The sequence below is a fragment of the Solea senegalensis genome, linkage group LG8, assembly GCF_019176455.1.
Source record: "Solea senegalensis isolate Sse05_10M linkage group LG8, IFAPA_SoseM_1, whole genome shotgun sequence".
NCBI lineage: Eukaryota > Metazoa > Chordata > Actinopteri > Pleuronectiformes > Soleidae > Solea > Solea senegalensis.
The window spans coordinates 9,803,581-9,829,971 of record NC_058028.1 but is presented as its reverse complement, the minus strand read 5'-3'; the positions used below and the strand labels follow the sequence as shown (position 1 = coordinate 9,829,971).

The 26,391-nt window shown below is 39.6% G+C and overlaps 1 protein-coding gene across 2 annotated transcripts in view; it reads right to left on the bottom strand.

The window, feature by feature from the left end:
• slc8a2b (solute carrier family 8 member 2b) overlaps positions 1-26,391 on the bottom strand; it is a 108,012-nt gene that overhangs the window by 45,677 nt on the left and 35,944 nt on the right. For both annotated transcript variants that reach the window (XM_044031624.1, XM_044031625.1), the window contains exon 2: positions 22,872-22,899. The gene's annotated coding sequence lies outside the window, so the exon portion shown is untranslated. The remainder of the gene's footprint in view (positions 1-22,871; positions 22,900-26,391) is intronic.

The window sequence follows — 26,391 nt, the reverse complement described above, 5'->3', positions numbered from 1 at the left end:
GACAAAACTAACAACATCTAAAAGCATCTTCAAAACACAGCACAGGCCCAAAGGCGCACAGAGTAAAAAACAAAACTATACACACAAACATTTCACTTGATCATGAAGCACTCATAAACTCAGGGGCAGAGAGCCAGAGAGAGAAAGAGGTGAAGAAATAGAAAGTGAGGAGGATAAAAAAGCAGGTGAGAGAGGAGAGAAAAGATGGATGTGGGTCGGTGATCAGGCCTCATTTGTATAGATGTCAGGTAATTAGGTGAGCAATCATCTCCAGAGATGAGTTCATAGGCGTGTGTGTCCATGTGTGTGTATTTTTCCTCCAGCAAGGAGTCACATAGCAACAGATGGTGAGAGGAGGGAGAGTCGCAACAGCGAGGAAACGAAGGGTGAGGCAGATGTAACAGAGAGCTCCAATACAGGATTTCATTTTTATTCATTATTGATTTTTTTTTTTTTTATCTGAGTGGTGGCAGCAGAAATTATTCTCTGACCACAGACACATCATTATCTTGTCTCACCTGTGATTTAATATAAGTAATTTACATTCACTGTCTCATAATCAGTTTTTTTTAATAACTGAAAAAATATTAGGGTACTGAATAATAAAAAACACTAAATTTCTAAATATATTAATTTAAAACATGCCTTAAGTGTGTAAGACATGGACAAAGACAAAGAATATTTATCAATTATGTTTCATGAGGAAATGATAAAGGTTCAAGTAAAACAGAAATATCAGAAGACACTACTTCATTTCCCGAATTAACATCACTCTGAAATGTTGTCATGGAACAAAACTAGAAAATGATTCTTAAGTTCACAAAAAAATGTTGCAGGAAGAATAATACAAATTTCACAATGTTACCGAAAGTAAACAATAATTCCTGTATCCACCATTGATCATGTCGTTACACAGCAAAACCTGTTGGCCGCAACAATAAACAAATATAATATAAACTTTTGTTCCTGTGATTTAGAACATAATCTCAGTAACAAACAGGAGCAACAACCCTGGCCTTTGTTATTCACATCCTGACCAGCTGCTAAATACAATATGGTCACATGATATTTCCAAACTAAATGCTCCATTAAATACTAATTGAATTTCTAAGCATTGGGAGCTGCATTGACCACAACAGATGAAGAAACAGAAAAAGCTGCTGCTTCGAGACACAACCAGAGAGTTCGAATCCTCCGTCACTCTCCACCAGCTCTTGACCTCCATCACCCGGTCGATGGAGCCTCCTCCTCACAGCTGTTTATCTGCAGAGACCTGCAGACCTGCAGTCGGTCACACGTCGTTAACACAGGACAAAGTCACAGAGAGATCAGCTCCTGTTAGGCAAACACCTCCCTTCAGCTCCATCAATAACTGCCTACACTGCAAAGAAACCTAAAAAAATGAAAGTATATGAATCCACCACATTATAGTCTTTGAACCCTGTTTTTTCATTGTGCTCTGAGATTTATTACTGGTTGCTCTTCCTGGCTTAGATTCTATTTGAGATTAAAAGTTAGAGCTCAGGTGCTTTAAAACAAAGCTGCAACGTTTGTTTTGTTTAATTTATTAGCGATCAACCACAAAGTCATTTGCCAACTTTTGGCAGTTCTCTGAATTCAACTTTTCTAATGTGAAACTTCGTGGCTCAAGTAACATATTTATTAGTTAATTGATGGAGTAACATATTCACTCACCGAAAGCAAGACAACACATCATATTGTCTTTAATTATCAAAAAGGTATTTGTTTGTATGAGGCTCGGGTGTGTGTGTGTGTGTAAATGTATAACTGAAGAGGTGTGACAGTAAACATCAGGTTTATTTTATCTCACTCCTCCTCCTCCTTCACTCACTCAGGACGCTGCTTATGTAAAGGTCCTGGCTAAAGGTTGCCACCAGCGCTTTCACATGCTCATTATAGAGGCATTCATCAAGACTGAAGACACTAAAGTTCACCACAGAAGCATCTGTGAGCAGCTGTTCTCTGTCCTACCTTCCTCTTATTCCTCTTCTACATGCTGCATCACATCACATCACCTCCCTGGGTGTGTTCTCCCTCTGCTGCTCTATCTCTGCGTCTCCGACTGACACGTTCACTGTGTTTCTAAAGGTCAAGTCCAGTAACACATTGAAAATAGCATCCGCTAAACTGTATTGAACAAAAACACCAAAAACCAACTCATCTGAAGCTACTAATCAACACACGGTGTTTACTTTGTACAAAAACAATACTTGACCAAACTAATTTACATGTTTCATACCTGGGAACAGCAGAGACTCTGGTCGCTGCCAAGAAATACAGTCTGTTTCCATAAGATTAAAGCTGGGGTCAGTAAGCTAACCTTTGACGAAATGACAATGTCAGTAACATTTAAGCTGTTTCCTCTTTATCCATACGTTCTCAGGAGACATGCAAGAATACAGACATTTGTTTGTATTTCTTTTTAAGTCTAAAAAAGCTCCACCTTCAAAACACAGACAGATGTTTTTCTTGAGTGGAGTGTTCCTGTGACTCCAGGTTATCATTTCAGATTCAGCATCATACTGTCAGGGTGTTCTCAGGTCAGTTATTGACAGACAGGTACAGCAGCAAGTCTTTCTATGAGGCCTGAATAAAATGATTAGTCATGTTTAAAAGAGTATTGCCGAGGGCCACAAACACCAGCTATTTTTTCTCCGTTTTTACAGACAAATAAGAGGATTTTCAGCACATAAGATAAAAAGTGTTTCAAAAACAAATTACATTCACTAAAGAGAGAGTAATTGCAGCCTGATTAGATATTCTGGTTAGTTAGAGCTGAACTACATCTTTTAGGGCTGCTCGATTAATCAAACAAAGAAATCATTAACTGAACTGAACTGAAACACTTTTTTGTTTGGGGACAAACAAGACATTTGGGAACATCATTATTTCCTCATTTAAGAAACACACAGAACATTTTTCAACATTTTCCTGGCATTTTCTAAACCAAACAAGTACTCAATTAATCGAGTAAATAAGTGACAGATTAATCGAATCTTTTCATAGGCCTACATATTTTTACATTTACATTTATATAAAGACAGACTTATCATAAAGTTCAGTGCTGAGGAACAAGAAAGAACAAGAAACAAAAACAGTTTTAAACTGATGAACCTTTTGGATTTTTTAATTATTCCTTTTAGATTCCTGCTTTAATAATCTCTTGCTGATGCTAGCTCCCCAAAAGCCAAGAACATCAAAGGTGGTTTGTTCATTTACTAGAAAAAGCTGCAGCCTGTGCACTTTGTCGTGAGCTGAACTCAGGTCACTTTTCAACATCACTGCTGTGAACTCTCAGCTTGACAAACAGTGTGTAAGTTGGACCTGTTCACACTTTCAGTCTTCGACATGTCATTATGAAGTCAAAACTGATCATCATTAATGTCAATACAACACAGTACATATTTGACGGTACATTTTAGAGGAATCTGAGCTTCCCTTGCTGTCTTAGAGCAATCAACATAGATGCAAATACAAATGACTAATTACTAATTTCACGCATGCACTGCATCCCCCTCCCACATGAGACTGGCTGCTTTAATGTAAATGCAAATACATGCAGCAAAGCTGTGATTGGATCTACAATCACATCATGTAAACCGGATGAAAGGGAACTGCAATCACTTCATGCTGAGGTCGTTTTTTTATGGATAAGCAGAATAGATAATAGTTATGCAGACACATACACGAAGAGGCAGAGAAGGCCTTTAAAAATGTGTGATTGTGCACTTTATATATTAATAAGATATATTGGGTGAAGACCTGGTGAGAGACGGAGGATGTTCTCACAGTTATAGTCCGGTTAATCAAATGCACAGAGGCAGCAAAGCTGAGACTGTGATGTTTTTCATTAATATTTTTCTGACAAGCCCATTGCCTGCAGTCTTTATGAATCCATTCATGCAATGACCCTGCACTGACCCAGAGATGATCAATGTCAACAGCACAGTGACTCTGACTGATATTAACAGATAAAAGCGAGCTTACAGAGCATGGAGGGCTTTAAATTCAAAATAAGTCAGTATAAACAAATTCTTCCATCCAGTATGTATATATATATATATACATATATATATATATATATATATATTTTATGGCCCCTGTAAGTCACTGTTTAAAAATCTAACAGAAGAACTCCAAGTCTGCCGTGAAATGTTAGGATGCAGTCTTCAGGATTCATCCACTGAATGTCTGACACTGAAAAACCAGTGTCAGACTTTTCACCGCGGTGCACCCAGCAGCCAAATGTACAAATATTTCATCCTGCATGAAAGAGGTGAACTGACAGGTCGACCTAACATTCACATCCCTGGAGCCACCGATGCTGCTGCTGTTGCTGAGGCTGAAAATAAACTGCACCTCATTTCAAGACCCATTTAAAATCCTTTCAAGCAACAGTTTTTGTCACTGACTCTGTTTGTGTTGTAGCTGCACACGTCTAAGTCTACAAGAACCAGAACACCATAAACCCACCAGTCTATTAAAAGATGGTGAAAAAATAGTACTCAACGGGGAATATAAATCCCTGACATGAAAGCTTGAGGGATCATCTCTATAATCACCATATCAAAACGGAAATAGACTGAAACAATTATTTTTCAAAGAATCAGATGTTTCACAGCTCTCTGCAGCGTCACAGCCACAGTAAGAGAAGTAAAATCACATGTCGAAGCAGTCGCCCCAACAACACACAGTGATGCCAAGAATAAACTCAGCGTGACGTTTGCACTTCCCTTCCCGAAACTCTTAAATACTTACTGACGTTATAAACCTAGTGTGAAGTCGACTAATGTTCAGACAACGTGATCTAAGCACGATTACAGCTCGATCTGCAGACGCGTCACCCTAAAAATCAATTGTTTTATACTGCGTACTGTGTCGTCGTGAACAACAATCAGTGACTGAGTCATGATGAAAGTCTGTCATGTCAGATTATGTTTTCAGCCTTCTACATGTTCCATCACGCCAGTGACTTTGTCCAGTGCAAGCACAGAGAGATCAATAACCAGCGTAAAACAAACACAATGGTGAAGTAAAAGAGTTATGATGAGGAGTGATTAACTAGAATTCTCTCTGAGGGAGGGATGCTTCAGCCTGTCTTCTCGTATCATACAGTGTTTGAGATGCAAATGTCTGGTTACAGTCCAGCCCCGCCCCCTGGCCCCGCCCTTCGCCCTCCTCACGTGACCATGTCAGTCATGATGATTAATCGGGGTTGTCAAGTCTGATGTGACATGGTGACCATCACAACAGACCATGAGAATACAGGTTTCAGACACTAAACTACACATGCATGCATTATTTATATATCTAAACTTAGCAAGGAAATGTGTGTTTGGTGGATTATTTCTTTATTGTAATAATGCTTCTTGGTAATAAATCTTATACCGTTGGAAAGTCTGTTTATTTCCCTTTCAAACGGTGCCACATTTGTAAGGGAAATGCATGTGCCATGACAGCCCTAGTAAACATGTTTTTTAAAAAAGGTTTTGCATCTGCACATGATCAGAGCAAATAAATAAAGATGTGGCTGATTTAAGGAAAAAGGGTGGTGGAGAAGCTCAGTTCATTTCAGTGTGATTTCCTCTTCATCTTGTTTATAACACATGCACACACACACGGTCTCATCTGCAGAGCTCCTTATTAAGAAGCACACAAATTGATCCGATTGAAACGCACAAAGCACCTAAATGTTTGTGTGCTGTATGTCTAAATATATTTCCTTTTTTTTTTTTTATCATGAACTAAATGTGTTTGTGTTTTACATCTGCCTCTGTTTGTTTCCTTCCAGACTTGTGTACATTTCACAGATTGTGTCAGGTTTATGGCTCATCAGGTGAGTCTGGTATCAGACCCCTCAGGCTCACTTCACAGACAGCATTTGCAGCCGTGTCCAGGTCTCCCATTTAAAAAGACTTAGCCTGAATTATTCTCATGAGCAGAAAAAGCTCGGAGGCAATCTAACGTTCGCTTCTGCAGCGTCGGCAGAGAAAGAACAAATTCACTCGGCAAAGCTGAAGTCGTGGTTTCTTATTTATACTGTGTCTAATTAACGAGGTGTCTGCGGACGCTGCAGTTTTTTACTTATTTATTTATTTTTGCATAGCAATTAAGCTAATAGCAGATTTAATAAACCTTTATCGACCAACAGAGAGTCGTCTAAATGTGCTTTGTTTAGCCTTTGTTTAGCCTTATTTCACTCCAGATCAACTAATAACTAATAATAACTGTAACTAATACCAGGAGACAGGAAATGTTCTGTGCATGAGATCAGTATGAAAAATATGAATCATATAACTGTCAATTATTCTCTTTTATTGATGCACCGGACTGGATTCTGGATTTCCATTTGTGTGTGAGTGTACAAAAGTCTGTCCAGTCCATCCTGGTCTCCTGGAAAAGACTTGGGAAATAAAGAGGGAAATGCTTGAATGTTAGATTTTAACTAACTGTTTTATGTGTCATATCCATGTTTAACAAGTATTTCAGGCAAAATTCACCAAAAGGATGAGAGGTTGGTGATGGTGTGTAATCCAGCTATGTTAATCCAGCTATGGGTGTAGTCTTACTAAAACAGAACGCCAAGTCCTACTCAAGTCTGACTAAGCGGGAACATGTAGGAGTAATCGGACTATGAATCGCATTATCCATGTGTGGCAGTCCGATTAAGGCTACCTCGATTTTGGTCAGACTAACGTGTTTACATGACATTAAGACCAAATTATTGTCCTAGTCTGAGTAAAATCTGACTTTTAACAAACACACTGACTAAGGCCATCAAGCAGCAGACCACACTTTGAGAGCAGTGCAGATTGTTATTTTATTTTTATTTTACCTACAGTATATTTATTCCAGGTAATCTCATTGAGACCCAGGGTCTCATTCACAAGGGTGACCTGGTGCCTGGTTTGGGTTTACGAGGACATTCCTGTGTGTTTTATGGAGTGGGGGCTCTGGGAAACTGTCACTGTTAGAACTGGTATAATATTATTTTATGAAAACATACAGTAGATTTTTTTATTTTTGCACACACACAAATTAGTGATAGTGAATTCAGAGATCATTAGCATTTGGATTGAAATTGATTGATTTTGGACCTCGCTGTTTTCTGACTAACTCCTTCTCCATCCTTCCCTTTCTTCCTCTGTCAGGAAATACAGTAAATCACAGCTCAGTCATGAATGTGAAAAAACTTCATGCTATGGTGGATTCACTGGTGATTGTGCGACCTGTGGCCTCTCGTATTAACAGGGAACTTCTTTTGCTCTTCAGATCACTGCAGTGAAAAAGTCAAAGCCTCTTTCTCTCTGTCTCTTATTTCAATAATTGTGCTCAACTCCCTCTTTAATGTCCCCTCATTCTCTGTGAGGTGTTTGTGGTCTTTCCTGATTGTGCTGTATTTTTCTGATGTTCAATCACCTCTCTGTCCCTCTCTCTTTGTGTGTCTTTCCATCTCTGACTCTTTGTGAACTCTTTGCTCGCCCTCCATTGTTGCACTGACCTCTTTGCTCCTCTTTCTCTGTGTATTTATCATTCGAGCAGACTCTTCATCCTCTTGTCCTTTTACATCTATTTTCCTGTCAGTCAATTCACACTCAACGCTTCCAACCTCCTTATTTAATAATCCGATCTCTCTCGCTGCTCTTGGAAAAAAGAATCTCGTTTGTTCTGTCTGTGCATGAGAGGACTGTCTCCATCAAACAAAACAAAACAAAATCATTTTACTCTGTGTTGTTTGCAGTGAAGGTGTTTTGTACGGAAGTGTATTGCATTCACCTAAAATCATTTTTAAAAAGGCTCTGTTTTGTTTTTCAGGGTCAGTTTTTACGAGAATATTTTACCAGTTTTATTTTGCTTTGGGTTTGAGGCATTTGAAGATTCTCCTGTCCTTAAGTTATGTTGATGAAATTGTTATTAGTTTGTCGTCTCAGACGGAAAGAATACTCGGATCGACCTGAAAAGAAGAAATCTCATAAAAACAGACCCTTTTAGGTGTAATATGCCTCCACAGTTTTGAACTTAAAAAAGAAACAAACTGAAGTGATAATTTAGGTTAATTTAAACTAAGTTGTATGAATTGTTCACTTTAATGTGAATAAAGTTTGTCCCACTCACTGAAGTATAACTGCTGCTTTTATCAAAGGAAGTGAGTACTCGACTGTACGTGATGAAACAGAGAGACACCTTTTCTCTGCATTTATCTCTCATCTCTGCACATTAAAAAATGATTGAACTGAGTAGATCTGTCAGTGAAGCAGCAGCAGGCAGACACAGGAGGAGGAGGAGGATGTGCACATGCCTCCTGCCTCTGCTATTCTCCTCAAACTTCACACAACTCACCGTGAGAGACAGAAAGGAGTCACATCACAGTCGGGAGAGGGAGAAGAGAGGGAGGAACAAGAGGAAACGAAGGCAGGAAGAAGAGAAGAAAGCAGAGATAGAAACATGCTGACTTATCAATGAGCATCGACTTATTTCTTCAAGACTTGCGTTGAATTAAAGGTTGATTTTGTCACATGGATTGATACGGGTGGCTGCAATGTCAACATGATAAATGGACAATTATAAGTGACTGATATAGTAGGAGCAAAGATGGATGAGTGAACACATGAATGGATTATAGGTCAAAAGAAAGATGAAATTCATTAGAAACTAGAAGTGTGTGAGACCAGAAGAATCCTGCATGTTGCACCACACGTTGTAAAGTAAAAGACAAAAAAAGGAAAAAAAATCCAAATCTGTAACACACACACACACACACGCACACACACACGCACACACTGATTAATTTACACCCACTACTTCCTCTCCCAAACTAATCTGTCACCTCATCTCTTTGGCCTGGTGTGTACATGCTGTGTGCATGTGTGTGTGTGTGTGTGTGTGTGTGTGGGCGATGTGCGTGGCTATGTGCCACGCACGCTTGTTGTTTCCTGGCTCGAGCAGTCGCAGCCTCTCTCAGCAGCTCCGACACACACACACACACACACACACACACACACACACACACAGAGAGAGACAGCATTTTAACTTACAAGTGGCACGGCCGCTGCAGAGAGACACCCACTCCTGCTCAGGACTCAAAGCACAGCGGCGTGACGAGCTCAGAGCCAGAGACGACAAACCGCCACAAAAGCTCCGAGCTCTGCACAAACTGCCTGTACGTGAGCATCATTTTTCACTCAGGGACAGGTTTTTATAAAGAAGTGTCAGCATGATCACCTGCAATATTTTCTTTCTGATGTGTCCAATCAGCGGCAGAGTGTTAATCACCACTTCCATTTTCACAGAATTAATGCAGATTAAAAAATGTAAGATTACCACACATTTACAGAGAATGATTGAATGAATATTCAGCAGATAAATCAAGAGTAAAATGTATGTTTGCAGTGAAAGGAACGTGCACAAAGACCCAGATACACATACATGAACTTGTTCTGTTCTCATTTGAAATGATGAAATTCAACTTGGTAAAAAAAAAACTACTGATTTTGAAATGCACAAACCTTTACTTAAACTTTTGGCATTAAAGCTGTAACTTCAACACCACAGAGGCCGTATATAATAATGCAAATTGGGCAAAACAGGAATTGAACACCAAATAAACATGAAACACATACAGCAGTTAATGACTTTCATTTGTTTCCTGTTTGCTGTTCAGACCAACCCTGATGCTGCTGATCTGTTTGAATGTATACAGTGTACACACAGTCTCGGTCTCTGACTGTATCACACTTTTTTATTATTATTATTATTATAACACAACACAAAGAGCCGAGAAGCCTCGTGCCCTGCATCACGGGACTTCATTTGTCTCTGACGCGGTTTCTTCTGGGAACTCAAAGCTGCCACTGAATAATTTAGTGGCTTCTGCATTCACAGCTGAGCAGAGTCTGAGACAGAGCTGAGGTGCAGCTCCATGTATGGATTAGAGCTCGGTTTTTATTTCCTTTAATGTTACATGTAATTGCTTATTTATAGAGTCTTTCATCTACAGCGATGTATTCCTCATGCTGCTTGGTTGAATCACTAATGTTCCACTGCTGCTGACTAATGTGGTCGTTAAACACAACGTTCCCTCGGCAGGATTTTTAGACCAAATTATCACATTAAAGATATTTTTAGCTGGAACTGTAAGTTGAGGCCGTGTTAAGTTGCCGTGTGAGCACATGGGCACTTATGTACAGTGCAGACGCGAACGTCTGATGACAGTCATGAGAATGACTGACTGAATATCAAGGAAAATGCATCTCTAACTCCAACTATTGGAGAAAACAAGCAATGATCACAGATGTGGGTGCGATACTAGGGCTGAACATTTATACTGTTGTCATTCAAACTGTGTCAAAATATCATCACACACAGAAGAGAACATCTTCTGTCTGTAGAATAAGATGTGTACAGATATTATTCCCTCTGATATCGCAATTCATACTGTTTTGAAGCCTTGACTTTTGCAATTCATCCAGCGCCATGTTGAGGTTTCGAAATCACCTGCAGCGAGGCACCTAGTGGACGACCTAGGCACCTAGTGGACGACCTAGGCACCTAGTGGACGACCTAGGCACCTAGTGGACGACAACGGATGTCAATCACACTGATGTCCACATTATGTGCTGTATGTATTGTCTTTATTTTCTCTCAATGAGAACACGAGTTACAAAATTATCATCATGTTCTTTTGGAGCACGTGAGAATTAGGCTCATTTTCCCATATTCAAACGAGGGTATTTTTGCAACCAGAGGAGTCGCCCCCTGCTGGTTATTTATTTATACCCTTACTTCCTAATTGAGGCGATTTTTTTCTAACATTTCTAAACTGATGTAATTCACCACATTTCTCACTGATAGGTGACAGTAGGTTTGTTGTAGATTGTTACCTGTGTTGTTATGACACCATAATAGTGTATTTTTGAGGAACGCTTTTCTTTGTGCATTTATAGAAAAGTTGTGGATTTGACTTTTTATTGATGGGTTTTCTTGCCATTGTGCTTTTAGTTTTTCCTTGTGTGGACCTTGTTTAGCTTGACGTCCTGTCCTGTCTTGTCTTCCCTGTTGATTGTCTGCCCCGGCCTAATGAGTTTCACCTGTGTCTTGTTTGTCTCACCTGTGGTTGATTGTCCCTGCCTCTTGTGTATTTAGTCTCCGTGCTCCCTGCGTGTCAGTGTTGGTTCATTTGGTTTGTTGGGATTGTTAATTTCATGCCACATTTTCAGTGTCTTTAGTTTTTTCATGCTCTGGTTTTTATGTGTTCCTGGTCTCCTCCCTGTGTTTCTCCTTTTTGCCCTTTTGTAAGTTTAATTTATTAAAGACTTTTTCTGTTAATTGTTCACAAACTTATTTGGGTCCTCATGTTTATCCTGTGAGAAACACCCCAGATTTCCTAATATCTTACAACACTGATATGCATGATTATTTATGTCTATAAATAAGAAACTTCATTCATTTTGATTCAGAAACGTGAACTTTTTTTATATAGTTTCCAGACAGTATGTATATATTCCCATATAATATAAAATCATATTAGCAAACTGAAGATTTCGGTCATCATAATTATATTGATATAATCTGTCTGATCTGTAAAAGTTTAAAAATCCAGTATTAATATCTACCTCTAAATATTCAACGAGCAATTTTAAAGTTAACAGTATTATATATTTATTTGAGAAACAGGATGTGACGCTGGAAAATAATAATCAATTTGAAGGAAAAATGTTGTTTTTCTGTGTCACATATAATTGAGTTTCACAGACAAATTATTAAAAAACAGATGTTTGATGGAGAATATTAGAGTTTTGTGTGAAATTTTGCAGCTACAACTGTGAATTATCACACAAACATAGTCAGCTTTACTTGATGTCTGGAATAAGAGGGACATATATTTAAATTTAATAAGAGAAAAAACTTGTTCAGGGCCTCCTGGACTTTAGAGCAAAGACGCCTGAACGGTCGTGAATCGCTGACTAACAGGGACTAGTTGTTATTAACTAATGTGAACCATCGCGGTGCCAAATGTAAAAGAAAAGGGAACATGACAAGAAAGCTGCGAGGTCACTGAGCGGAAACAAGATTCATTTTACGAGTGGGTGAGCCAAGTCTTTTCAGTGGTTAATCTGCACATGAATAGAAAATGTAAGTTGACGCATCACCCAGTGAAATGTAAAAGCCAAATCATGTTCAATCACATCAGAACAAGACTCATATTTGATTCTCTATTTATTCAGACAGGTTCCTTCTTTAAACATCTGTCATCACATGAATTCATTTCACTCTCATTCAGTTCTCTAATTTCAGGACTTTACACTTTTGATCAATTTTGACAGTTTTGTCACCATTGGCCATATTTGTTTCCACATTTCCTCTCTGATATTCTCTTACACCCTGATGAGCTTCAACAGCGCTGCAGTGGACTAAACAAATTCACCTATAAATCATCACAGTTTCTGCACCTACACAATAAACAGGGCCATAGTAACATGAATACAACATTAACGGGATAGTTCAGTTCAGGTAGAATGAGGTCATATAGTCAGCACAGACGTTTACATGCACGGTTTAATCAAGCCAAGGCCGTAGTCCGACTAAAACAGGACATCTTGCAGAGTCCAAGTACATGCAGAGGAGAAAATTGATTTGTTGTACTATTATATGTACGTCTGACTCCGCACTGTATCTCTCTATAAGTTGGTGCGTATTGAATCAGTTTCCTGCTACGTCACAGAAAAACAAAAAGTGAATGGCGAGATGGACGGTGAGATGGATTGTGCTGTGGTTCTATATGTTTAGTACCCGCTGCACATGTTCATCCTGCCAGTGAGGAAAAACTCACTGATATCTGAAGAATATTTTCATTTTATTTTGCAGCTAGGCACCATTTGTGACTGGAAACTGAAGTTTGTGTCACTTTGTCTGAGCTCAAAGACCATAGAGAAAAATTGTGATTTTACTTCAAATGGTCATGAGAGCTGCTTTGTACGGTAAGTCTGTGTCATTAAGAGAAACCCAAATGAAGATTTCAGACACAGAAGAAACAATATAACACATTTGAACTTAGTGATGGACGTAGCAGTGGAGAAACAATTCCTGATTTTTGTTATAGACTTTTTTGCTGTGAGAGAAAAGCAAGGCAACACAAACCACAGATTCCTGTTGAAAGAGCCTGTCTGACCAGGATAGGTTTTTGCCAATTATCTAATTATTATAATTAATACTTTAACACTCTTCCGTAGAGAATGTGCAAATTCAACATTTCCCTTGGCTGCATTTAAAGCAGGGGTGGGCGTAACATTTCAGCCCTTTGTTGAATGTGTGCTTGTTTTTCATCCACTGTTCCTCTGGGTGCACTTTGAAATAAAATGCTTTTTCACTAAAGGAAATACAAATAAACAACACAACGCACGTTGCAGCGTTGTCACAGGCGTACAAAAGTAATGTGTTAATCACTCAGTGTGTTTATAAAGACACAGCAGGGTTTTAAACCTCCATGATGTCATTCATAAAACATAATGTATAATAAAAAGCAAAACTGCTGAAGCGCTCGCTCTTATCCTCAAACACTCGTCCATGAATTACTCTCTCTGCTGTGAAACCCATAGAACATGATGACATGGCTCAGTGGAAACCATTTACTTGACATGCTGCTGTAATCTGCACAAGCTGTTGAGAGAGCGACAGACGCACACCCGGCCGTGCTGGAAGGAGTCTGGGAGCAGAGTGATGGGGGGCTGGGAACAGCTGAACAAGTTGATCTGTGGATCATCCATTTCATATAAACACACTGCTTTAGATTGGATGCAGTGCAACGAGAGGTCTAATGACAAACTGATGACGACGAATCCTCGGCTGCTGAGCTGCAGCCTGACTGTGGATAATTTCATCTCATATCTGTCTAATACCTCAGTTAAAGGGAAAATGAAACGTGTCTATTTGAATCCTGGTGTGTGGGCAAAAGACTTGAAGATTCTTCTGTATGAATGCCAGTGGCTGTTTAACCAACCTAATGCAACAAGGTAGATCCTGCCAGCAGTTGTCAAAGGGCATTCTGGGAAAGTGATAATGATTCAGTCCTCCTCCTCCTCACTCACGCAAATCAGATGAGCTTTCTCATGTTAGATGGTAGAGAAAGAGAGGGAGAGTTTCACTGCTTCGGGTAACATATTTTTTTCACTTCTTCTATAGCCTCTGTTTTCAGCCTTGAGGAAATCTAACAGGAGACCTTGACCAAATGCACTACAGAGAGAGACACTATGCCTCCTATTCATCCAAGCAGATTCACAAAAACATCCCTCGAGTGAAAAAGTTGTTATTCCAGCATTGAGATCAGATCATAGCAGCGATATCAATGAAAGTTGCTCTGGTCAATGTATGTGGGATGTCAATCAGTGACTGTTGCTGGTCTTTGAAACTCAATTCAGGTGCATTTATTATACATAAATTCTGCAAACGGACAACTAGTGTTTTTATTCACAGTGCATAAAATGAAAATGGTCTATATCACCTAGCAAAGAGGCAGAAAAGGCTGCGCTGTCATGTATGTTTCTGTAACAATGTCAATCCAAAAGTAGTCCTGCCTTTCAGACACACCCTCCAATCATCATGCAGAAGCAAAGTCTCTGCGCCCACCCATTGCTCCATTGACTCCCAGAGAAGCTGAGCTTCCCTGGGAGCATTTGTCCGATCACAATCAAGCTCAAGAAAACCTATTCTGTGTCGTCTCACAGAGAACAGTTGAAGCTGAGCTTCAAGTGGTTTTAATGCACAGGCTGCTACAAGAATACGAAAATCAGGAAAAGACGATCCGTCAGCTGATTCTGAATGACACGTATCCATGTCACAGCAGGAAGCGATGGAAACTCATGTCTAGTGCAGAGTTATGAACCTCAGAGTGAAATGACACAGGCAGATAATTAGATTGTGATAACAGAGAAAGAAATGATCACATTTATCATAAAGAATGTCAGAACTTGGGATTGGACACAAATTATTCCCAGGACACAGTTAGAGTAATGACATATGACACATGTCATATGCTGGTGAACAGCAGGACCATGACACTGTGAGTCCAGTGAGTGCACAGCGCTGTGGCAGCAGCGACTGTGTTTAACTTAACTTGCAAATTCTCAATTTGCATCATTCAGTGCATTGCAGGGTTATTTGGAAGTGTTTCACTCTCATCCTTCACTTCATCTGCTCCTTCATTTCCAGCTTCCAGAGCTGGTGTCAGAGGTTGAAACATCTGTACACGCCTGTTTTATCAGCTGTGATAAAACATCCAGGACACACTTTGCATCCTCACCTGTCTGCTGATAAGACATCGTCATCTATATTCACAGCACCTTTCACAGTGACATGTGAGATTCTGCCTCTTCTTCACTTAACTTGACACATTTTATTTTGTTGGTTTATTTTTAAGATGTCTTATCTGCAGAGTTTAGAGCCACGTCTTTGCTACTGAACTTCAAATTCTGAAAAATAATAATAAACCTTGCATAGCAAGTCAGAATTGAGTCATACAGTTTTTTTTAACAAAAACTTTGGAATTATCCAACATTTACCTTGAATAATAAGAGCAATTAAATTTTTGTTCCTTTTAAATTATGCTCCTTGGTGCTTTTTAAAACTTTAAATGTTGGAATAAATACATAAATCCATATTTTTGCCGTGCATTCTTTTGTCTGTCTCAGTCATAAGGCAATAACCACTCACTTCTGCTGTGAGCAGGAAAAGCAGAAAGGAATGTAACTGCGCTGGTGTGTGGTGCTGAATGTAGAGCAGCTGTGAAGTCAACACACTCTGTGCGTCTGCTGCCGTTCATAAATACCTTGACCTCAACCTTAGAGAGAAAACAACAAAACACCATTTTTTGTGTCTGTGTGCTGTTTGACTATACAATTTTGCAACCACAGAGGAAACTGTGGTCATTCGAGTTCAGTAAGACCTGTAAGCAATTTTCCATCTCACAATTGAACGCAGCAGTAGATATTATAGTCAATAACAAGCGAAGAAGGTAGTGGTGGCACAAAGTCATTTCTGGAGCTCACTTTATACAAAAGAACAAAACATTGCTTTCAGTATCAACTATTGGGCAAATACTTATTTGAACATGTGTTTCTTTATCGACCCAGAATGTCACAATCATCATTTTCTTCGGTCACTTCTGCTTCTGTAACACAGAAAGTCTTATCTTTTCTTATAAATATGTGAGCAAACTAAGTTTTAAAATAAATGATAACAGATTGCGGTCATTTGGTATTTCTTAACTAACCATTAACCAATCATTTGAGCAGCTGCATCATTAGATCAAGTATTTGACAGGACTGATGAAAAAAGAAGAAAGTAATTTGTGTGAGCTCTTGACTTTGAGTGTGTGCAAAAGTGTGATGAGATAAATGTGATTAGTGCGATGACGTCTTATTTCAAACACATCACACAGATCAACTGCCACACGAAGTTTGACTTTAATTTCACTTGACTTGCTGTGAGTGAAAACTAATGACAGAAATGTTCAAACAAGTGTTTGGAACACAGTGAACACACTGTGACACACTCCAGCTGTGCAGATTAAACAGATGCTGCACTTTTTCCCCTTATCTTTCACTAATTTCCCCGGAGATCGTCAGGTGGATGAGTTGTAACGTGATCCGTCATCTGTGTTTTTGTCTCAGAGCTCCACAGCCTCAGAAAAAACAACATTTATTTATTAAATGTATTTATCTATTTATTTATCTGTATGTGCTTTGCAGTCATTTCATCAACCTGACATCTAAAACCATGACAGTACTGCTGAAAAAGATTTACAAAGACTTTAGAGAAAGTCAGACCACAGTAAACTGACTTTTTTCACTGTTTGGACAAACGATTATCATTTGTGTTCAGAAAAATTAACCGAGACAGATTAATCAAAGCGACTTTATCTCTGGGCTTCATCTTTCACAAAGTCACACAGATTATGGTGCTACATCGTCTCCATTTGAAAGCTAATATTTACTGAATCTCCCCTGAATTATAACAATATAGTAAATTGGTGGGAGTGTGAGGGAGGTTCAAGAATGAGCACACATATATTTATTTTAACTTTCGTTAACATCTCAAAGCGTTTTTTCAATTTATTTTTTGTTCATTTTCAGAGGAAATGATGCAACGATAATGAAGTTGAGTGGAAAACCCCACATCATTTTGAACTTGGTGAAGTCTGGTGATAATCTGGATAACGATCCAGTTAGTGATGGTGGTGAGCGATACTGTGTGTAATCTCTGAGCTCTCTCTATTTATATTAGTCCCACAACAGACACATCTGCAGTGTTACAGCAGCACAGCCAGTGGAAATAAATGCGTAATAAACACCATAATAATAATATACACAATTTAAACAGTGTTTCACCCAAACATGGACAACTTGGACATATTTAGATTAAGTTGCAGTTCATGGAATGTAACTTAACGAACAGCATCTTCTTTATTTCTACAGGACTTCTTTATTTCCTCCCTCCTTAACTTCCTGTTTCCTCTCAGTTTCCTCTCTGCCCCTGCAGTCGTCCATGTTTCCTGATCCAAGTCTCCGCTCACCATTTTTCACACTCTGATTTAATAGCTGCACGTGGTTGTTAAAATGCATGACAACCACATGCATCACTCGTCCTCATGTGTATAATAAGTGTGACTAACATGTAATCTAATGAGATTAAATGTATGGATGTGTGACTGCATGGCCTCGCTCTTGGCAGCTCACGTCACATCACGCTTTACATAAATGCACACGATCGCGAGACGTTTGGATCAGAACCGTGAAGATGAACTAACCAACAGTCAGTGAAATGATATATAATATCTTCTACAACAGCACTGTCACTAATGTTGCTTAGAAACATAATCCTCCGCCTCCACCGCTGGACGGATGACGCTCACATGCTCTGACTGTGTTTATCCGTCAACAGCTATATTTGTACCAACTCTTTCTAAACAGACACACATGACTCAAGCTTCTACTCCATATGAACAGAAAGAGCCCTGCACTGAACTCACACAGCTGTGTGTGTGTGTGTGTGTACCTGGTATTCCTTATGTTGTGGGGACATACATCTGTTTACACACTCACACTATGGGGACCTCTCTTTCTTATGAGAATAAAAGTTAAAGTCTCCATAACGTAAATTACTAGTTTAAGGTGAAGAAGACATATTTTAAAGTTAGGCTGCGTTAAGTTAAGGTCAGGGGTCAGGGTCAGGGTCAGGGTTAGGTTTAGGTCAGTAGAAATTATGGTTAAGTTTGGAGGAAGTCTATGCAATGTCCTCTGAAGTCATGGAAATCGGTGTCTGTGTGTGTGTGTGTGTGTGTGTGTGTGTGTGAGTGAGAGAGAGACTAAGAACCATCCATTTTCCTACCTCATCAACCTCTGTAATTACAATGGGTCCACCTTCCCTCCATTCCAAGTAATACTCCCCTAATTACAATGTATTAGTGTGTGTGTGTGTGTGTGTGCGTGTGTAGAAAAGACCTCTGTTTGTTTTAGAACAGACAGAGGAACGATACAGTTATAGAAGCCACGTTAGCTTAATGATTGGTTGTTATCAGTTACGACTCGACAACAACGAGTTAAAGCTTGTCAGTAACACTTTCACCTCATCATCAGACCAATAAAAGAAATCTCTGCTCGCAAGTCCACACAACGTTTATTCATTTTTTATGAAAATGAGATAAAACGTTTTCATTTTAAATCTAAGTGACAGCATAGACAGAAAAAGCCCAGACGCATTTCAACTTCTCAGAGAGAAAGATTGTCTGCATGATTGAATTACAACTGTTAAAAACTGAAATGTACACACATCATCCCCTTCATCTGTGGGTCAAAGGTCAGAGGGATGAGGACTGCAGATGGATTCAGAAATTCAAAGAGGAGAAAAGGAGTGAGAGAAAAAAAGCTGCGGTGGGAGACGGAGAGATGAGCTGGAGGAGGAAGCTGATGAGGGGAAAGAAGAGAGGAGGAGGAGGAGGAGGAGGGCAGGCCATAAAACAGAAAAATACTCCAACGGGGAGAGAGAAAGACTGAAGAAATAAGAGAGGATTAAAACAGGTGAGAGATCATCAATAATAAAACAAAAAGGAAGAACAGATGAGGAGGGATGAAGAAGAGAGAGTGAGTCAGAAGTGAACTGCACCAAAGAGGAGGAGGAGCGATGGAGAATGTGAGCGTGGGAAATAACATGAAAGAAAGAAAGAAAGAGAGAGGGGAGGGAGAGATGGATGGTATGGAGAAGGGGAAGACGCCAGCGGAGGAGGAGAACAATCACTCTGTAAGAATGCAGACAAATGTACTGAGCAAGGAGGAAGTCTATAATGGAGGAGAAGAAAAACAGAATAAACAGTCGAGGAGTAAGAGACACAACCTGATTTCTAACTCATGCAATTGCTCCTTTTAATTTTAAAACGACTAATTGATTATTCGATAATTATGACCCCTCCCTAACCCTAAAACGGCTTTAGGTTTATAATGTGATTGACACTGTGTGTCAGACATGGCGACCTGCTGCTCTTCACACATCCTTAAGCTCCAGTCCTCACGTGTTCCCAAGCTCCACCCTCTCATCCAAATATGGTCTCCACTGGTTTTTAAAGACCAAGATGACAATTGAAAGAAATACAAACCTCAAGGCAGTGAAAATCTATTTTGTTTGGGTTTTATTTTGATATCTTTGCTCCCAAGTCTAAAAGAGCACAGGTTCATGATCAGGTCCATGAAACAATGCTCACTAAGCTCCTGTGAGTAAATGGTAAATGGTCTGTATTTATATTGCACTTTTGTAGTCTTGATGGCCTCTCAAAGCACTTTACACTGCAGTGCAATTTGGGTTCAGAGTCTTGCCCGAGGACACTTTGGCACACAGACGATTGGAGCCGAAGATTGAACTGCTGAATCGTCTAGTTAGAGGACAAACTGCTCTTTATTCTGAGCCACAGGGTCCTCTGAGGTTATTCCGTCTGCAGCCGACATTCTTCAACTGTCAGTCAGGAGTAGCTGTGTGCTCAGACCAACACTGGAGCAGAGCTTTTGTTGCAGGTGTTTGTTAGTGCACTCGCCTCCCTGCAGAGAGCAAACCATCAGAAAATGTGCTCTCACTCTGGGGGAACCTTTTTTGTTAAGGGATCCGTGACCAGGAAACCAAAAAGTGGAGCAAAGGCGAGAGTGAAGTTCCTGTTGCTGAAAGAACTACAGATGAAAAAGTTTCAATGGTGGGAAGATCTACAGTCTGTGTGTGTTTGTGGTACAGGTTTTACTGGGGTTGTGAGGACCTACATCTGTATTCACACTCATATTATCAGTGACTGTTATTATTTTGGATGTTTGGACCGTTACATTTTACCTTGAGGATATTATTAAGGTTGGGCTGCAGGTCACATCAGATCATGTTAGATTAAAGATCATTAGATGACATTAGATTATTTTAGGTTAAGGTCAGAGCTAAATTAGGTTCGATTAAGTGATGGTTTTAGGTTCATATTAGTGTTAAGAAGTTAAGTAATAGGTAACATTGTGTTACATTATGGTTAATTCAGTTATGTTAGAGCATCAAACACAGAGCTGGATAGAAATATGAACTCTTCATTATGTGAGAATAGACCTATAGAATGCCTGTAAGGGTTTTTCTTTTAAGCTTAGGGTCAGACAAATGTTGCGCTCAAACCAGTGAGAATGGAGCAGAAAGAGAGAGAAAGAAATCACTCCCCCTCCCATTTTCCTGTAAGAGGAAAAACAAATGTTTCCAGGTTGTGTTTACTCACTTTACTCGCATGCATGCGTGAACATGAAAAGAGGAAAGATTGGAGAGAAACAGAGAGGGACTCAGAAGAAGATGCATCAACACTCGTGTCAAGTCCTCTTCAAGTAATCACCAATTACATCCTGTCAAACACACACACACACACACACGCACACACGCACACACCAACACACACACCTTAATGACAACTCCCCTTTGGACTCCTCTCAGACAGCCAATTACTACTTCCACCCACAGTTTCCTCCCCCACCACCCGCCACTGTATCCAGGCAGAAGCCATTAAAGACGTCACACAGCAGGCGCTGCACACAGAAGCCTAACCTTTTATAGACACAAGACGATTAACGTCACAACCGGTGCAACTCTGCTCAGCATGAAATCGACCACACTCACTCACTCACACACACACACTGGTGCCAGCCTCCAGCTACACCAACTTAAAATTTATGTGACCTGTTCAAGTATTCTACAACTAGACACATTCCAGGGAGTCACTCTGTAAAAGCTTTAAACTTTAAAATCAAACGTGTACAGTATGTAATGCTTGATTTTCATTGGAGAGGGAATAGAATAGAATAGAATAGAATTCTTTCTTGTCATTGCATTACTAACAATACAACAAATTTCCTTGACTCTCATAAAAGAACTGTCACCTTTCACTCCTGAAATGTCACACTAATAATAATATGCTGAATCATAAGGAGGCTTGCTGTAATCTCAGTAAACACAACGCCATTTGAAGGCACCATGTGTACTGGTTTAATAATGTGCTGCAAACAAACAAACTGCAGTGACACAGCAGTTAAGTGGTTTCCCGGGAGTGAACCACTTGTGCAGTGAATAACATTTGAATGGTTTTCTTGATTTAATCATTTTTTAGCATAATAAAACATTATTATCAGTCGCCTCTCTGCTGTCGTTATGTCAAACAAAAGGGAAAACATTTCACTGTGGACATTTAACTACCAAAATCTAAATTGCACTTTGCAATTTGATTGATTTTAAGCATACAAGAGGCTGTTTTTGTGGACGCTGCGACAGACATTCAATATTAATTAAGAGCTGTGATGAATCCGAGTCAGACTTATTGATTCCATGTCTTTTTCTCACATATGAGATTTTGTAAGATCTAATGGAAAACAATTGATTATACTAATTTTTCAATAACTTCAGGTAGAGATGTGCATCAGCGTGCGGTGTTCACTGGATCTATCAGACAAAAATATGCAGGTTCAAACGCAGAGAACAGAAAAGGAGTGGTTTTTGTCTCTGGAGATAACGAGGAGTATTCTACAGACTGAAAGAGTAGAAGACAAACAGGAATTTAAAGGCCTGCAACAAATGGAACTCTAATGATTATGGGAAGGTGTGTGTGTGTGTGTGTGTGTGTGTGTGTGTATGTAAGGAGGAAGTAAGGCTGGGCAGGAACGCTGTATTTTCCCTGTGTGCTTATTCAGGAAATGATATATGATAGAAAAAAAGAATTAATAATCCACACAAACCCATCAAACTATCATCAAGAGCAGATTCTTCTCCTCGTAGTAAAGACAAATTTATCCTGTGTGTCCACTTCTTGTTACATCAGTTTATTCCACCATTCATTCATTCATTCATTCATTGTCTCCCACTTTATCCTCCACATGAGGAAATGTTTTTGGACTGTGGGAGGAAACCATAGAAAACACACACACACACACACACTGCAAGAGCCTTAGCCACATGCTCCACCATGTGGCCCTTCCTTCCAGCAGAAAGTCCAAATAAAAATGTAAAACGTTACATAATTACTGGTCTGGATTATTCTGACAGACAAAAGGTGAGAACGATACTAACCTACACACACACACACACACACACACAGATTCTTCTGCAACAGCAGAGAAGTGTTTAGTATTCAGAGAGAAGAAGGGAAAGTGTAGTATGAGAGAGAAAGTGAGAGAGAGCTGGCTTCAGTAACAAAGTGTGGGTGTGTGTGTGTGTGAAAAGTCTGGATTTCTCTCTCTGAAACATTTGTTCATGAATAAAGCGACTGCTCATTACAAGAACACCAGCACAAACAGGCAGTTTCTACTCACTGAGCCAGACTCCTGTGGTTGTGAGGACCTGAAACACAGAGAGAGAGAGATGTAGTTAAACCTGGAAAACCTGAACAAACACAATCACTGTGCATTTAATATTTATATTTGACTTGGCGAGACAGACATGAATAATACACAGTGTGTGATCCTGGATCACAGAATCATGTGTAAGACATTATTTTCTTGTTAAGCTGTCAATCAATTTTAAAAAGTAAAAAATTGCATAATTTGCATTGGCTGATCTTTCCATGTTAATACTGTAGTTTGCAATAATTGATGTTTCATTGTGAAATCACAGAATTAACGTAGATCGAACGCAATGATTATTTCAGTCATTCAGGTCCAAATTTAAATGAAAATACTATTACATATCATATGCTGAGCAAGATAATAAAGTTCTCCATCATCTATGATCCATCACCAAAGTCCATTTTATGCTTTTATTTTCATTGACCACTCACAGCTCACCTGCAGAACCCCGACAGCCCATAAGGAGGCCACAGGCCACACTTTGGGAACCACTGGTCTAATGTATATTTTAGCGAGAATCTACAAACCTATAATTTGTAAAATCTAATTTCCTCCATATGACTGTCACATTTTCTGTATAAGTAAACCACACACACATGCACACACATGTGCATTTCCTCAGGAATCCATGGTCACAATGCAGCGACCTTTCAATACCAGATCAATTTCTCTTCAGCCTTAGTGTCGTGGAACACTTGACCAAAACAAAACCTTCTCACATCAGTTCTCACAGCCTCTTTGTATGTGTGAGTGTGACGGAGAGAAACAGAGAGAGAAACAGAGAGAGAAACAGAGAGAGAGAGCAATACAGCACCGCCTCTTTGGCTCCATTCATTCCTATGGAGTTTCTCACACAGCACATATGTCAAAGACATTGTGCAGACTCATAATCATATCATTGAGCTCGCCAGACCATGTGACCAAAACGCAATGCATTCTGGGGGTAAAGGAAAAATGCCGGTTTGGGTGAACTTCCTCAAAACTTACAATACAAGACATGACTGAATGAGCCTTTAAATAGCCCAACACGAGAACGTGTAAATAAGTTCCTATGTTACCTGTTGCAGCTGGGGCATTATATAGCAGCGCACAAACTTTACAAACTCATTTTTGTAAAGCCTGAGGATGTGACCTATAAACACACACCTTCAGGATACAATAATATAATAAGTTGTGTATTATTCCCACGGCAATTTACCAAGGGTGCACCTGCGGAATCGATCCATGCCGCATGAGCACTAAGGGTTAGAGATGTAAAACAAGTCACTTTAATTACGTCATCTGCTTTACTCATCTCCGCTGTTGTTGAATTTAATGAGCAGAAGAACAGGCAACAACATGTACAGTGCACACAGACTCCACTCTCAGACGGCGTGACCTCAGGTTACCTCTGTATCTACCACCAAGCTCATGACTGACAGTGTCAGAGTCACAGAGAGGCAGAGGAGAGGAAGGATTCACAGAAAAACTGGCACTGCAGTGACTGCTTGAGTGACAGGATGTTGTTAGAGTCTAACAGACGGTTCAGAGGTGCCAGTGTGTTTAACACCAGAGCATAACAAGGGCTGAACACTGCTCTCTGAAAAGCAAAGGGATAAAGCGCTTCACGTGTTTTAGTGGAGACACAGGTCCATTTTAAAAAGCAGCCGCATGTCCATTATGAGCTCAGACCACCAGAGCGCTTCAATTCCCACAACCACAACCACAAACAGAGCAATTTACAGGATTCAGCCTGAGGTCATCGACTGTGTCAGCCCCTTTTGTGCTAAGAGGGTAAGTGTAGTATCATGGATGACATCCACCTTTTACTCTTCACTTATTTCTCTCATAATCCAGCCCAAACTGGGGATTATATTAATATATTCAAAATGAATTCTCTTCAAAAAGCTTGTAATGGCTTTTCCAGTTCTCTACGTGCACAGGGGATTTAAAGCTTGAGTGTAATTTGTTTCTAAAACACCTCTTAGATAATTTATTGTAATTATGTTTTGCTATTCATCAATAAATGAAACTGCTTAATTTGTGAATCTAAATCTAATTTTAAAGATAAAAAACATTACTAGTCTTTAATTGTGTTGGGTATTTTTTTGGTGTTTCCAAAGTCATTTAATGCCTAAAGGAATGAACTTCTACCTCCCACAATGAGGTGGGCGGTAGAAGGTGAAACTACAGCATCAGCTGTTCACCCGAGCTCTTCATCTGCCAAAGATGAGTCTCTTGCTAAAGGAACATTTACTTTTATTTTTCCGATGAACCTCCTTCTCAGCTTGGAGCTGCTGGAGAACCTCAGACTATGTTGACTAGGTCTCCAACCCCAGATGGAGCATCTCCAGCACCTACTGATGAGTGTCTTTTTCTTTCTTCCTTGCTCAGCAGGAGTCTGGATCTTGTTTGTCTCTGTCTCCAAGTAATTGCTCAGCTACAGTGTCAGAGTCTGCTCCTCCTGCAGCTCTTTTTGGCCGGGAATTCCATCTCTTGTGTCAGAGCCTCATTCTTCTCAGTCTCAGCTGCCAACTTGGCAGAGAGCTTCTCATTCTGGACCTCCAGGCAGAGAGAGAGAGAGAGAGAGCTGCCATCACCCACACTCCTGCTACAGTTGATAGTCCTGGAAACAGACTAAAGCTCTCTGTATCTCTCAAAGTTTCTTCTACTCCTCAGTGTCAGCGTTAAGGCCACGATGTCTGGCTTCAGTGGCTGCTGTAAGTTTTCCTCACAGATGAGATGAAAATGATATGAAAGTGGTTTAGTGACCGCCTTAGTGCAGTAAAACTAATTGGACTCTTTTGCTGTCTCACAAACAAAGATCCATTCAACAAACCTACTTATGTAATGCCTAAAGTAATGAAGCAGATAAAGAGGGCTGCACCAAATCATCAAAAAAAATTTTTTAAGAAAATCTTGTAGATTGTTTTGCTAAATAGTTCCAAGAGAAGACAAAAAACAAATAAGAAAAAAATCACAGTCTAATCACAGTCTTACTGTTTATTTACACTTTACATTTTTTATGTGGTTAGATTATTGTTTTTTGTTTTTTTTTGTGCGGTGGTTTTGTTTTTGCAGTTATTTATACACAGAAAATCAGCACCATGGACAGCACCTCATACTCCATGACCCAAAAGCACAGTAAAACTGCTAGTAGTGTATTACTACTATTTAATACTGCTAATTACAACACTGTCTTCCCTGGGTTTACTTGTGAATATTATGCTATTGTTTTCCTTTGTTGCCTTGCACATATTTAATAGTGTTTTTTTCCTTATCTTATTTCTACTTTTCCACATTGTTGTGATTGCATGTTGTTGTAACACTGCACATTTCCCCATGTGGGACAAATAAAGGATTATCTTATCTTATCTTGTGTCTCTCCAGTTGAACATTGTGAGGGAATACTCCTGGTATTCTGAACAATGCATCACGACTTGTGAAGGTTGGGGATTACATAAATGAATGGGATATTAATCTGTCATGTGTTCATGAGAGAGAGAGA